Source organism: Mauremys reevesii, linkage group 3 (assembly GCF_016161935.1).
Source record: "Mauremys reevesii isolate NIE-2019 linkage group 3, ASM1616193v1, whole genome shotgun sequence".
Lineage (NCBI taxonomy): Eukaryota > Metazoa > Chordata > Testudines > Geoemydidae > Mauremys > Mauremys reevesii.
In genome coordinates, this window is record NC_052625.1 from 104,813,627 (window position 1) to 104,828,916 (window position 15,290).

Consider the following 15,290-nt stretch of genomic DNA (forward strand, 5'->3'; position numbering starts at 1 on the left):
AAATTAAAAATATTAAATTGCTTGAAGTCTTGTAGCAGGGTGGACACCTGCTCCTGCCCTGAAGGGGTTAAAAACAGCCCTGGGAAGGGGCTGTGGCTGGAGAAAGAAGCCTTTAGGCTGGGGCAAGAAGCCTGGGCTGATTGGGGAAAGTAGGCTCAGCTGTGGCCATGCTCCAATCAGGCCCAGCTGGCCCCTAGAAGAGGCTGTGAGCCAGAAGCCAAGGGAGTCTCTCTAGTGATAGAGGGAGATGGGCCTGGCTGCAGGGAGCTGGACACAAGGTACCTGAGTGAAGCAGGGCTGGGGAGCTCTAGCCTGGAAAGCCCCAGGCTGTGGCCTAGCATTGGGCTAATAGGTATTGGGGGTTGCAGAGGGCAGCCCGGGGTAGGCCAAGGCAGCAGGTCCAAACCCAACCTTGCCAGTGATGAGTAGGCTGATACTGCAGTCTGTCCCAGGGCGCAGGGGCTAGACAATGACTGGCAGTAGCCATATACTGAGGCAAGGTGGGGATAGAGGGTGGGGGTTCCCTGGGGAGCGGAGACCCTGAGAGAAAGGGGTTACTGCCAGGGGGCAGCACCCCATGTAAAAGGGCACCGGGTCCAGGGAGGGACATGGGGGCCAGAGGACAGGTGGATCACCAGCCTGCAGAGGGCGCTCCAGAGCTGAATCGAGCTAATTCCCGGAAGTCACCAGCAGGAGGCGCCGCAGGGGTGAGTCCGGCCCATCTACAAGTCTAAACAAAAGATTAATCTTAGGTCAAAAGAAAATGATGTTCAACCCCAACTTTCTGAAAATGTAAAAAAAATCATTTTGGGGTCAACCCAAAATATTTTTTTGAGGGGGGCAGATTACCAGCAAGTCAAAAACATCAGTTATTCACACAGCTCTACTCAGTATCTCTTGGAAGCACTCAGCACCTTCCAGGATCAAACGCATAGCCTCTCCAAGTCTCAGTTTTCTCATTTTCAGAACAGGGATAATACATATTACCTTGCATGGATGCTGCAAGGCTTAATTAATTAATGTTTGCCAAGAGTTTAGAGATCCATGGATATAAGGCATCTTTATTAACAGCTTGGGAAACATATCTATGTAAAACTTATGAATTCTGACTGGTTTTATGAAACATCATTGAATGTCTCAAGTATATATAGAATCAGCCATGTGCTGCCAGGGCTGGTGTCAGATAACTCCCAGACCAGGGACTACTGAGTCCTTAACCTGAATAGACTTCCATGCTTATGGGAGCATTTTAGACCAATGGGATGACTGCAGCCTAGGAAAAACTGGTTCTACTCAGGTTAGGAGAAGGTGGGTTTGGAGCAGCAGGTTTGCATACTAGTGTTCTATTATTTTGCCTAGATCTGCATATGTCCTGTGTTTTGTCTGAGTAATGAGTGACTGATTGATTTAGAAACTCCTCTACGAAGTCTGTGTATGTTTCTTGCTTCAACTGAAATGCATCTCTAAAGGGTTGAGTTGTCAACCAGGATACCCATGAAGATGCTACTCAGGGGCTGAGGTGCCTGAACTCTTGGTTGTCAGCCCTGTCTTGGGGTCACAAGGCAACTGGATCACAGGGTCCCGTCCCCTAGAACTGGTACTAGTCTCTGGGAATTGTGCTTAGGAGGCCAGAGACTGTGGCAGGAGCACAGACACAGGGAAGCTTCGAAGCTCATGAATCTAGAGCTTGTGTCCAAACACAGCTGAATAGGGGTGGAGGAGCTCAATCTGGACTGTCAGGTATATGCATAGCATATAACTAATGTTGATTATAAGAGGTGGTAATGTAATTTAAACTTGTTAATATGATGCCTATAAACAGTCACATCTTAGTAGAACAGAAAAGAAAAATTATCAGTGGATAACTTTGGTATATCAACATTTTCTATGTTATTTTAACCAGCTTTCAGGTGGCTCGTTAGCTAATTACTATGAACACTACTAAATGTTCTTATCCTAACTGTTTGGATAGAAAAGATCAAATTTCCTGATCATAGAGCCTCCATTTTCCTAATGGCATTTTTAGACCTGATTGTAGGACTCCATTACAGCTCAGTGTAGGCATGAGAGCTAGCTGAGTCACTCACCTACTGAATGCTAATGGATGATGACTACTTCACCCTGACAAAAATAGTTATATGGCCAAATATTTTAATGTGTGAAAGGAAAGTGTTAGAAAGGTGGAGTCAAAAGATGCTTTTTGAGCCTTAAGTGCTGGTCCTTGAATTTAGAAGGCACATTTTTGAAGGAGGTCTGTGGAACAGGGTACATATTACAAGAATCTTAAGCTGAGTCATGCCAAAAGTACCCCACTTCTGTGAACTGGATGACTAAGGGTACATCTACCCTGTAAATGAAGATATGATTATAGCTTGGTTAGGCATACCCATGCTAGCTTTAATAAAGGTAGCCTGGGTAACAACAGTACTGAAGGCATGGAGCATGGACTTTGGCATGGGTTCACTGCTCTGCACTGTACTCAGGGTTGCTCACAGACTTGTACTGGAATGACTATTCTGTGTTGAAGTCCACATTGCTACATCTTCACTACTGTTGTTACCTGCACGCTAGCTAGATTATGCCTACCTGTGCTACAATTACACCTTCATTTGTGGTGTAGACATTCCCATAGATATACAAGACTAAAAGGCAAACATATTTATTGGGGTGGGGGGTTGGGTGAGGGGTTCTCTTTTTGTCATGGTGGAGGGCTGGATGGGAATGTTTAGTCTTGAGGCAGTTTGAATGAGCTTGAATAACTTCCTTCAGAAATTAGCCTGGGGAAATAACATTAGGAATAAAAATAAGATGTGAAATATAGGAGAATAACTTGTTTGCCTATCTTGTATATCGGCGAGTCTGCAGCAAGGTATAAAACCCAGAAGTCTCTACATATGGGATTGGCAAGGACAGCCACTGTTTATCAGAGTGCTCATATTCTCAAGTTTGTCTCTTTTCTTCTTTTATATTTGTACAGTATGTAAGATTTGCTAAATGATGTATTTAAAATATGGACAAAAAGGCTGAGTTTGAATTTAGATAACACCCTACCACAGTTCTCCACACAGCTTATTTCCTCATGTGTGACTTGCAGGCATTTAGCTTCTAGTTCCAACACTTCAGTGCTGTCTGCCTTTCAGCCTCAACAAAACTCACTGATGAGCTAACCAAGTGGAAAGGTCACTTGGAGGGAGGAAAGGAAGTGCAGAATGAGTAGGGTCTGAGGAGAAAAAGATAACTTTTCAAATATTGCAGAGGCTTGGGGAACCACTGAATACTTGCCTTCTGGTAAATGTTAGGGCCTTTTTCTCTGTCTTTTCATTCTTGCCCTTCTAAGAAGAAAATAACCTAAAACTCACCAAAACATGCACACAGCTTTCTAACAGTTGTGGCCAGATGGCCCCCAAATACCCACCTTATTTTCCCTACCAAGTGCTATTACATGTTGACAATTATAATGGTGGATAATTTCACAGGTCATCAGAGCCAGATGGGGTTATGGTGAAGGTGCTTGTCTGGTTCTTAGAAGACCTGAGATCCATTTATTGCTCTGCTATAAACTTCTTGTGTGACCTTGGCCAAATCTCTATGCCTCAGTCCCCTATCTGTTAAATGGGAATAATAGTATTTCCCTGCTTCCCAGAGATGTTTATTTTAAATAAGTGTGTGAGGTACTTTCTTCATGAGAGCCAGATAGGCACCCTAGATGAAGGGGCAGACACACTCTTTTTTAAAAACCCAAAAAGGTTGCTCAAAAGAAGGGTGAAGTCTATGGAGGTAGATGGTGTTTTTGCCATACCTGTTCATGCATTTAATCAATTGCCTAAGGCTGGCCAGGCTCAACAATTCTTAGCTTGTGAGATCAGAGGAGATCACTTTTCTTCTAGTTTTCTATAAACTGGAGAATGTGCAAGAATACCTACTTCCCTAACTCTTGTGGGGCTGGTTGACTGTCTAATGAGTATAGAAAGCCCTTTCCCTTAATAATAAGGATTACAAAACAAGGTAGCTGGATGCTTTGTAGTATTACAACAAATTGAGCCACTTTCATTAAAATAAATGAGGTAGCTGAGATCATTTGATAATATCCACAATACGTACATCCTGCAGATGTCTGATTTCAGTCTATTAAGCTGCTATTTCCCAGAGTAAAATAATTGTTTATGTAATCCACTTTGATTTGTTTCATAGCATTTTATTTAATTCTCCCCAACTTTTCATCCTTTATGGTAACATAAACTGTAATTGTGCAGTAAAGAAACCCACCGTGTTACAGTCTACAACTACTTTATCACCCACATCCCAACACAAGTAGCCAGCACTCAAACAGCTACACATGGACAATAAAGACAGGCAACACACATTAACAGCCCATTGATGCATGAGCTTTGAGACAAAGAACTATGCTTTTCTGTGAAAAAAGACAGATTCAGGAGCATCTTTGGGATTTTACCTTCCTCACTCAATGACAGAGAAAGGAACATATTAACATTAGACCTGCAGATCTTTTTTTGCATCAAAAGCTTTATATATAGCCTTTTAAAAAATTATATAGTCTTTTTTTTAAAAAAAAATCTTCCAAAATTGTCAGCGTTATCAAAAATGTCCACGAACTTTAACAATGTTATTGACATTTTAATCTACATGACTTTAGAAATCATTATTGAATTATTTTGTATTTGTTTGCTGAATATCCAGTTTTCAGTTATGACACAGTTAGGTTTCAGAATTACTTAAATGAGAAATATAAATAAAATTGCAGACACTAGGAAATGGAAGTAACTTAAAAATATTTTGCAAACTACATTTCCTGGTTTTCAATCAGCTCTAAATTACATGTATCCACCTATAATGATCCCTACAAAGTCTGCTTCTCTTTTTAAAGCTTCCACACCACTACCAATACTTCTATACTGCTTCTCTCACATGTTGTCAGCAGTAACAAGGATTGAGTTCAAATACCATGGGGTTCCTTTTAAAATTTTGACAAATATCACTGACACCAACCAGTCAGCCTCACTTCAATACCTGGAAAGATACTGGAACAAATTATTAAGCAATCAGTTTGTAATCAGCTAAATTATAATAGGGTTATAAGTAATAGCCAAGAACAAATCATCCCAAACCAATCTAATTTCTGTTTTGACAGAGTTACTTGCCTAGTGGATGGGAAGAAAGCAGTACATGTCATATATCCTGTTTTTAGTATGGCTTTTTGCCGTAGTATCACATGACATTTTCATTCTCAAGCTAGGGAAATGTGGTCTAGATGAAATTACTATAAGGTGGGTGCATAACTGCTTAAAAGATTGTGCTCAAAGAGTTATCAATGTTTATTGTCAAAATGGGAGGCTGTGTTGAATGGGGTCCCACAGGATAATGGAGTGGAGAGTATGCTTATAAAATTTGTCAATGACGCCAAGTCAGGAGGGGTTATTAACACTTTGGAGAACAGGATTAGAATTCAAAACAACCTTGATTTCCAAACAATTCTACAATTTGTCTGGAAATCAACAAGATTAAATTCTATAGAGACAAGTGCAAAATACTACACACAGGAATTAAAAAATCAAATGCACAACTACAAAATGGAGAATAACTGGTTAGGCAGTAGTAGTGGTGAAAAAGATCTGGGGCTTATAGTGGGTCACAAAGTGAATGAATCAACAATGTGATGCAGTTATGAGAGAGGGTAATACCATTCTAGGGTGTATTAACAGGAGTGTAGTACATTAGATACAAGAGGTAATTATCCCACTCTGCTTGGCAAAGGTGAGGTCTCAGCTGGAGTTCTGGGTGACACACTTTAGGAAAGATGTGGACAAACTGGAGAGAGTCCAGAGCAGCACAACAAAAACTTAAAAAAGGTTTAGAAAACCTGACCAATGAGGAAAGATTTTAAAAAATGGGCATGTTTAGACAGCCTTCAAATACGATCAGGGCTATTATAAAGAGAACTGTAATCAATTGTTCTTCATGTCCACTGACATGAAGGTAGGACAAGAAATAATGGGCTTAATCTACAGCAAGGAAGATTTAGGTTAGATATTAAGAAAAATGTATTAACCATAAAGATAGTCAAGAACCCGAATACATTTCTGAGAGAGGTTTTGGAATCCCCAGCATTGGAGGCTTTTAAGAACAGGTTGGACAAACACTTGTCAGGGATAGTCTAGGTGTACTTGGTCCTGCCTCAGGGCAGGGGGCTGGACTAGATGACCTCTTGAGGTCCCTTTTAGCTCTACATTTGTATGATTCTTCCCAAAATCTTTAGTGAAAAGGGTTTAGTGGCTCTTGGACCTTGAGCAGAGGGATTCACTTGTATAGGAGCACCCACCTACCTTTCTGTCAGCAGGGCTAGGCAGGTTCCATGCAGATCTCTAAAGACCAGTTTGAATAGAGCTTCTGCCCTTGTGTGACTTAGGAGCCCCAGAAGAAGAGCTGGTTCACATTTTTCATTCAAGGTGGTTGTTTTTTGGGGGGGGGATTTGTTTTTGTTTTGTTTGAGAAATTGTAAACTTCAGTAGGAAATATCAATTTTTGGCCACATTTTTGGTGTTTGACAAATGAAAAGCAAAATATTTTAGCCAAAACCTGAGAAATTGTGTGCTTTAGACCAACATTTTTGGGGTTGGGTTTTCAAGGAAAACTAAACATTTGGAAGGAGAATTTTGGTGGAAACTAAAACTTTTTTCATTTTCACTGACATTTTTCATGGGAACAAAAACATTCCTGAATAGCTTTACCCAGAAGGCAGACATTTAGTCCTGTAAGGCTCACCCTACTTCTCCCGAGATACTGCTTCAGGGAGAAAAGTTGGTGGGACTGGCCAGTGTCATTGCTGTCTTGAATCAAGAACAATGGCCGGCTTGCTTCTTTTCAATTTGTCCTTCTAAAACGTAATAGTGTGGGAAGAGAAAGTAGATAACTGTTCAGATTTGGAGAAGGAAAGCAATGTGGCATGTAGGCAAGATGAGTTGCTTAGAGAAGGCAAAAAGTTCTCTATGAAGAATGATCTACACTTTTTTCTAGGGGGCATGAACTCACTTCATTGTTGACTTGACACAAAGAGTTAGCATTTTTCAAAGTAACAGGGAATAAATGTTGTGAAACTGTAGAAGAAAAAAGATGACGTTTACACGAATGCATCACACAGATATTAGAGCAAATGTACATTTTTATACAGAATCAAATGGGCTAAGCACTTAAATTCTTGACTCTAGCAAACTTGGAGAGCTTTTTGAGTGAGTGAGAGATTGCTGCCAGGTGGATGCAAATTCATGATACAACAAAGAATTAATTTGCTTAGGTATGATACATCTCTCACTCTTTCCATGATGATTTGAATATTCATCACATAACAAGTGCAGTTAATTAGCAGCTTACTCAAATAATGAACACTATCTTCCTAACGAAGAAGGGGGAGAGACAAAGGAGAGAGAGCCAGAGGGAGAGAAGCAAGCACATTTTTATAAGGGTATTTAAATTAGCTTTTAAAAAAATCACTAAAAATATACATGTTTTTGTTTTTAACAATAATAATGCTACATCCCGTGGCAGTATTGCTCAGGCTCCGGTTTAGAATAAGGAGGTTCCCTAGAGCTCTTTTGTGAAGCCTTGGCTTCAGTGAAGTGAATGGCAAAGCTTCCATTTAGTTCAGTGGGATGGAATTTCACAATGGTGGTTGGTATTTCACAGTGAAGCAAGGCTATTGTAGCTTTATGACAAGGCTTTGTAACTTGTCAGTATTTGCAATTTCATGGTTCCTTTAATCAGAATGATTCTTAGACAAATTCTCTGTTGATATAAGCTGGCACAGCTCCATTAAAGTTAATGGAGCTGACCCATTTACACCAACAGAAAATATGGCCCTTAATCTTAAAGTTTACTTACTATGGCCTTTGGCTTTCTCTATTGGGGGGCTTGAAAACAAAGGTTACTTACTTCACGGTCTAACACAACATCCAAATTATTAGTTTAAAGCATAGGAGGCCAAAAATCATTCCTGGTCTATTTCTGCTGAAGTAAATGGCCTTATTCCAGGAATTAATTGGGACCAAGATTTTTAAATTGTTCCACGTATCACTTCTCATTCACAAGTCATGGTAGCGAGAGGAAATAGTTTAACTCCTACAGATCTAGCAGAAGTTACATTGTGTGCTGATGCCATGAGTACATCCTGTTTGTGAGAAGTTTCCTAATGGTGAGATGGATTCATTATTTTATTACATCTTGTCAGTTCTCAAAATGGTTCTGAAATTAGTGAATTTCTCTTATACAGTTCTGTCAACTCAGAATTTTTTTATTACAACTAGCAATTTTTGGGAATTTTTTTCTGTCTTATGAAAGCAAGATGAAAGGCTGTCAACTCACAAATTTTCTCTCATTCAAAATGGTCACCATCTCCTATTATTGTCAAAGCAACTGAAGCCAACAAGGTGACCATCTTTTCCCTACAGTCTAGCTGCATGTGCAAATAGGACTGCCATCTACCACTGTTTTCAGTAAGATTGAAGTCATGTGCACTGGCAAAATGGCTGCCACTCTGTGGTTCAGGGAACTGGACAGGACATAGGGACTGTGAGGATCATCAGAGACACTGTGAAAGGTGAATGGGAAGAGTAAGGGGGAACAGTGCAGTGGGAGAACAGGGGGTGGAATGAGGGGATGCAGGAGCATGTGGAATGGGGAGGTACGGGGGGGGCAGGAAAGAGTGAGGTGGGGAAGGGGTCTGGAGCAGGGGAAGGCAATGATGGGGAGAGGAGTGTTGCCCAGTCTTGCACAGAGAAGTGCAGAGAGGGCAGTCGGAGCAGTGTCTCTCCTTGCAAAAGGCTAAACCAATCCCATATTGTTTTTAGTAGGATGGTATCACTTATATGAATGATTGATATATGTATATCTGCAACTCATCAAGACTAAAGTAATATACATTCTATATGTGAGAGTGAATCATATGCATTAATTAGGTCAATGATTCTCAAACTATTTATCACCCAGCCTTTCTTTTATCAAAGGAAATAACTAGGAGAGAAGAAAGTCAAGACAGTAAAGGAAATGGATGGCTGTTCCCCTGTCTTAAGGATCAGGAGAGAGTAAGTGGAGTGTCCATATGAGCAGGCAGAGAGAGGTGTGCATTTTTGTGTGCATTAAAGGTTGACTTTTCAACCTGAAATTCTCACATACACACTGGCACAAGAGTAGAGGAGAGTTAACAAAAAAAAAGGCAAAAGACAAAAGACATATAATTTGATGGCTTTTTAAAATCTTATGATTTTGGAGGGGCTCTGACTCATGATTTTTGATCTCTTGAGGTTGGGAAGACTGTTTATAAACACATGATTGGGCCAAAGGAAAAAATATTCTAACTGACAAGTTTGTCAGATTGGGGGGAAAAAAGAGAGAAACATTGAGAAAATGTAACCATTTTTTGATCTGCATTAAGGGCAGTGTCTTGCAATTGGAAACTGTTGTTCCTCCTAGCAAATGCCCGATTTTCACTTACGCTAGCACAAAAAATTACTTGTGAAATGAAGACAGATGTAATGGACATAATGGCAACGTGTGCACTGTAAAGTGTTTGCATAATGTAATGAATACATCTAATTCCCAAAAAGTGTGCACACTGACAACTGGTAGTTTTGTACAGCTCACTCCCACAGTATTTCGTTTATATAAACCAGTAAGGCTATGTGATATTTCTCTGAATGTTTGTGGACTCTTACTAGCAGTATAACAGGATTCTGACAACTATACTGATGTCTTTACGGCTAGCAATCAGATCTATTCAGTCATTTCTATGTACTATTATGGCAAGTGTCCGTTACTGTGCCTTTTAGTGACTGTTTCTGCGTATATATTCTATTGCCAAAGGCTCAGTTAGCTCAGCCTACAGCCGTGAAACTTGTTCACAGCTATAGTTTTGTTATGTCCCTAAGAGTAAATTAGTGAAACTCCCCATTCCAGGCAATACTGGGAGCTGAAATGGAGATGCTTTAAAAATAAGGTACCCTAAACTGAAAAAACCCAAACCTGCAATACTAACTGGATCTAATTGTTTTCCCCTCCCCTGTTTATTTTTTCTATATATTAATTCAGAGTAGCAACAATAGGAAATATTCTGCTTTCAGCTATTGTTAAATATAAAGTAATCCAAAAATGTAAGCGACTGCCCATTTTGAAGAGGAAGGAGAAATAAATGCAGAACATTATAAACGTAAGTGTGAGAATCTTCTTCCCTCCATCCCTCTAGTCATCAGTCTTCTGGTGAGGACCTATCCCTCAGAGTTGAACTCCTGATGGGGAGATGTCAGTCTTCCTTACTACACTCAAGTTGAGGACTAATCTTTGGACTTCATTGCCTCATTCTTCACCCACTACAGGCCCTGTTTTATTACAAGAGTGTCAGGATGCCTTTAAGATTCCCCTTGACCACGACCTGTTTCTGCATGATATCAGTTGATGCAATGAGCATATGTCAAAGACAAAATTAGTTGAAAGTCTTTGCTTAACAGGGCCCTAGAGTTGGTTGGGAATTTTCAACTGCAATGATTTTCCAAGAGTAAATCCCTTTCCCCAAAATTGAAGTTTTCCACAGAAAGGTTTCAATTTTGCTGGAAATTCTACCCCACTTCCCCAAAGCAACTCACTCCAAGCTCCACAGCTCTCCCACCCTTTAGTAGTCCCCTACCCCATGGCTCTGAGCTCCTCAGCAGCTTGCCAGGCAGACTAGACTGCCCTGCAGCCTGACCTTTCATATCATGGCAGCCCAAAGCTCTGGGACACCTAACTCCCAAGCTCCCTGAGCTGCTTAGCTCCTCTCCCACTAGGGTGCTGGGGCTCCAGATAACTTGCAGAACCTTGTGAATGCTTTGAAAAGGTTGAAACAAAATGTCCGGGTTTTTTTTCTAAAAATCGCTGTTATCTACCTGACTTCCCTCAGTCTGCCTCATCATGTTGCTCAAAAATATTTCATGAGGTGATGGGTAATTATACTCTGTTAAATCAGCATGCATATTGTTTGGATGTTAATAACTCAGAATAATAATGAAAAAAGTTTTATTCCTAAAGTGGCTTGAATGTGTGTGTTTGAATAAAGGGGAAAATGAGGAATAGAGTTTAGTCATAGGTGACAAATGCTCAGTTATTCATTTACATACACAAGTAACCACTGGCAGGAATAGAAAGTTACCTTCCGAAGTCATGGAGCAGAGAAATGAAACATGCTCTAGAAAAAAAATTATATTACTAGTCTTCCATGCTGCATCACATGTTTTAGGTAAATCTTATGGATTTATTTAAAACATTGTTTTTACTAAAATGGTAGAAATTAGATTCAAGATGCCATCAAATTATTAACATAACATGAAATGTGGAAGATTAGGTTGAAAAGTAGCCTGGGAACTCTCATTCTTTGAGTTGATGAGCCTCTCTATATCAGATATGTACTATCCAGCTCTAAGGACTGCTGGCTGATCAAATCATGGCATTGGCACCTGTCTGGGAGATCTCAGACTGGCACACAAAGATAGATGAGCACTAAAGGGGACTCTGTAGAAGGGCTCTGAATGGCTGAAGGAGAAATAGGAACTGCTGAATAACAGTGACCCAATTCAATTGTACAGCATCAATAACTGCTGTCTTTTCTCTCCACAGCTTCCAGAGGATGATGTAGAACCTACCCTACCTACCAAATAGTAATATAAGCCATGTGGTTTGAGCAAGAGAAACTGCAACAGCTTATTACAAAGCTTGCATCAATTTTTTATACACAGACTAAAGCCTTCTGCTTCACCTGCTGCTCCCATAAAAAAGATCCCACAACAAAGCAAAAGATTTGCAAATCCCCAAAATGACAAACATGGGAGGAGTCATGGTAAAGTCAAAGTCATGGTAAACCCTGCAAAAAACATCACTTACTACCAAAAACTGTGAGTCAGTTAATACTGCTTTGAACAGTAGTTATTTATTATCAACAGGAATCCACAACTCCAAGTGGCAAAATCTAAATATTTCAAAAGATTTAGGCACATACAGACCATCTGCAAACAGGAGATGTAGGAGATCTTCATCTCAGACTTCAAGAATACTCTGTTGCACATTTCCACATACCATGTTTCCTTACAGATACTGTCTTAAGTGTAGGTACTTCAGTGCTCCATATTTTACCCAGTATAAGATCTTTGGTGATGACATCGCTTCAGCAGTTGCTTTTGGCTACCGACAGTTACTAAAAACTTTTCTCCTCAAAACTTCCTCTCCATCACCATGTTCAGTTGTGGGGGCGGGGAGTGTTAGAGAGGCAGCTGCTGAGTCATCTCCTTCCCTCCCACAATTCTGCACTAGAGGGGGAAGATCCATTCATAGAGAATTATTTTTGCACATTCCGAACAGTATGCCTCAACTCTTACCTGAAATGACCATCTCTAGGATGTTAGATGATAGTGCAGCTTCCCTGCCCATTCAGTATTTGGCCTTTCTGCTCAGCCTGACAAGAGTGCCATCTGTGATGATGTTCTGATTGTAATGACATCATACCACTAAGGCCAAGAGATAACTGTGATATGTTTTCTATCTGGCCACTTTGGGCTTGCCTAAGTAGTGTGAGGGAACTGCTGATGCCATAGCACCTGGTGAACACCCCAGCATTGACACGTCTCGTCTGAACCTTTGTACATATGTGCAATAAAGATTTAATAACTCATGTTGCTTCGTACAAGTTGTCTGTTACATTTAATCTTTATTTTATGGGGAGGGTTAGTGTGAACACAGCAGAATAGCCAGCAATTGGTCAAATCAACATTTTTGTTAGAGTGAGTGGGGAGGAGTCAGAGCCAGAGGACTGGGGATGGAGGAACAGGGAGAAGGGTTGTGGCTGTGGAGGAGGCAGGAAATGGGGGTGGGTGGTAGAGAAGCCTTGAAATGGAAGTTTTAAGGAAAACTGTATTTTACTAGCCCCTGGTGCATAGAGCAACTAACTAATTCCTAATCTTGGGAAAGATTAAGGTGGTGTTTGCACAGTGTGGAAGTTTTGAACTGACAGTGCAGGTACTTGACCATTGAAGGAAATGAAATGTGTGCTGACAGGATTGCCAACATGTGGATTGTGGGTGATTTCTGGATCATGAGGTTGCAGAAGATTGCTGGACACCATGGAGTACACCATGACATGGAGATTGCTGAAAGCAGGCTGATATGGATGGAGAGAAGTGGCCTGTGTTGGCATTGTTTTGCCTACACTGCAACATCTAACCAGTAACTTAAGATTTTACGACCTGCTAGACTGTGAGGGGGTTCAACTCACCGCTGTGGTGCCTCCTGCTGGCTGTCCTGGGAATTAGCTTAGCCTTATCTGGTGATGTCTCACTGACGTCATGTCTGCTCCAGGAAGTGTGTTGTCACAAAGAACATAGTGTCCTCTTCAGAACACAGCCCTCCAGCTGTGTCACACTCTGTTCTTCCCCCTTCCAGGGTAACCATAGTCTACTGTCCAGCCACTTCCTTGGTGGTGAGTGGGGGCAAAGGAGGATCCAGGCCCACCCACTAGTACTAATTTGCACACTTACAAACAAAAGGAAACACAATATATAAAACAAAATGACACAATAACCTTATAAACTTATTACAACCTAAAACAAATGTAATAAAGGCTTTTTAAGCTTTAAAGATACAAAATATAGTTATGAGCAAAATTAATTTTTGTTGCAAGAAAATAAAACCCAAAATAAAAGTTTAAAACAAATAAAAATAAAATAAAAAGGTCATGTATCAGAGGGGTAGCCGTGTTAGTCTGGATCTGTAAAAGCAACAAAGAATCCTGTGGCACCTTATAGACTAACAGACGTTTCTGCAGCATGAGCTTTCGTGGGTGAATACCCACTTCTTCAGATGCAAGTGGTGGAAATTTCCAGGGGCAGGTTTATATATGCAAGCAAGAAGCAAGCTAGAGATAACGAGGTTAGTTCAATCAGGGAGGATGAGGCCCTGTTCTAGCAGTTGAGGTGTGAAAACCAAGGGAGGAGAAACTGGTTCTGTAATTGGCAAGCCATTCACAGTCTTTGTTTAATCCTGAGCTGATGGTGTCAAATTTGCAGATGAACTGGAGCTCAGCAGTTTCTCTTTGAAGTCTGGTCCTGAAGTTTTTTTGCCTTAGAGACTGTCCAGTTTGGCCGATGTACATAGCAGAGGGGCATTGCTGGCATATGATGGCATATATTCTCTAAGGAAAAGGATAAATGGACACAAATCAGATATTAGGAATGGCAATATACAAAAACCTGTAGGAGAACACTTCAACCTCCCTGGCCACACAATAGCAGATCTTAAGGTGGCCATCCTGCAGCAAAAAAACTTCAGGACCAGACTTCAAAGAGAAACTGCTGAGCTCCAGTTCATCTGCAAATTTGACACCATCAGCTCAGGATTAAACAAAGACTGTGAATGGCTTGCCAATTACAGAACCAGTTTCTCCTCCCTTGGTTTTCAAGAACAGGGCCTCATCCTCACCACTTGCATCTGAAGAAGCTCATGCTGCTAAAAAGGTCATGTGACACAGAACATGCAACATATAAAGTGGAGAATAAGGATAGGCAGGTGGGACTACAGTTTTCCAAAGCACAAGCAAAAAATGCACAATTTAACATATCAAGCTGAGTGAGGAATATAGAAATGGTTAGTGGGGTTAATTGCTGAGGGGGGAAAAACATACTGTCTGACAGTACTAAAGGCTGATTCCTAAAAGAGGGGGGGAAACCCTGTTTGAGTTGTTAACTTTAGCTAAAATTCATTGAGGGTATTGTTTTTATTGAATGATAAAACAAAAACTATTAAACAAATAGTTAAAAAATTTACATATATTTAATATGTAACCTTAAGATTTGTATGTTTGCCTTTTTTTTCTTATTTTTGCTTGTCTATGTACCACAATATGATGTCTACTTGCCTCAGAGCTTTCTTTTACTGTTCTGTTAGCTTTTCACTTACTTACTTTACTGTCAACTACATGTTTAAAACCACCAAAGAATTTAACTCTGTGACTGTTAAGGCAAATGGATTTTTAGTGGATTTTTTATAAAGCCCATTCATTTTACACCTACCTTCTTCTTTAATTGGGGTTTGGAACTCCTGGAGTTCTTCCTTCATAATTTGCAGATATTTCCCCCTTGTTTCTAGTGTAAAACAACTTAAACATATTTTCATGGATCTGGGTGGTGACTGGCATCCAGCAAAGGTATTCATTGACTTAACACAAACCTTTTAATAAACAATTTGAAATGTCTATAATCATTATCAGT

The 15,290-nt window shown here is 40.4% G+C and overlaps 1 long non-coding RNA gene across 1 annotated transcript; it reads left to right on the top strand.

The window, feature by feature from the left end:
• The first annotated feature begins 236 nt into the window (after positions 1–236).
• On the top strand, positions 237–12,690 carry LOC120402173. Its single transcript, XR_005597037.1, has 3 exons — positions 237–278; positions 9,015–9,092; positions 11,653–12,690. It is a non-coding gene; the product is annotated as an uncharacterized LOC120402173 (long non-coding RNA).
• The last annotated feature ends 2,600 nt before the right edge of the window (positions 12,691–15,290 follow it).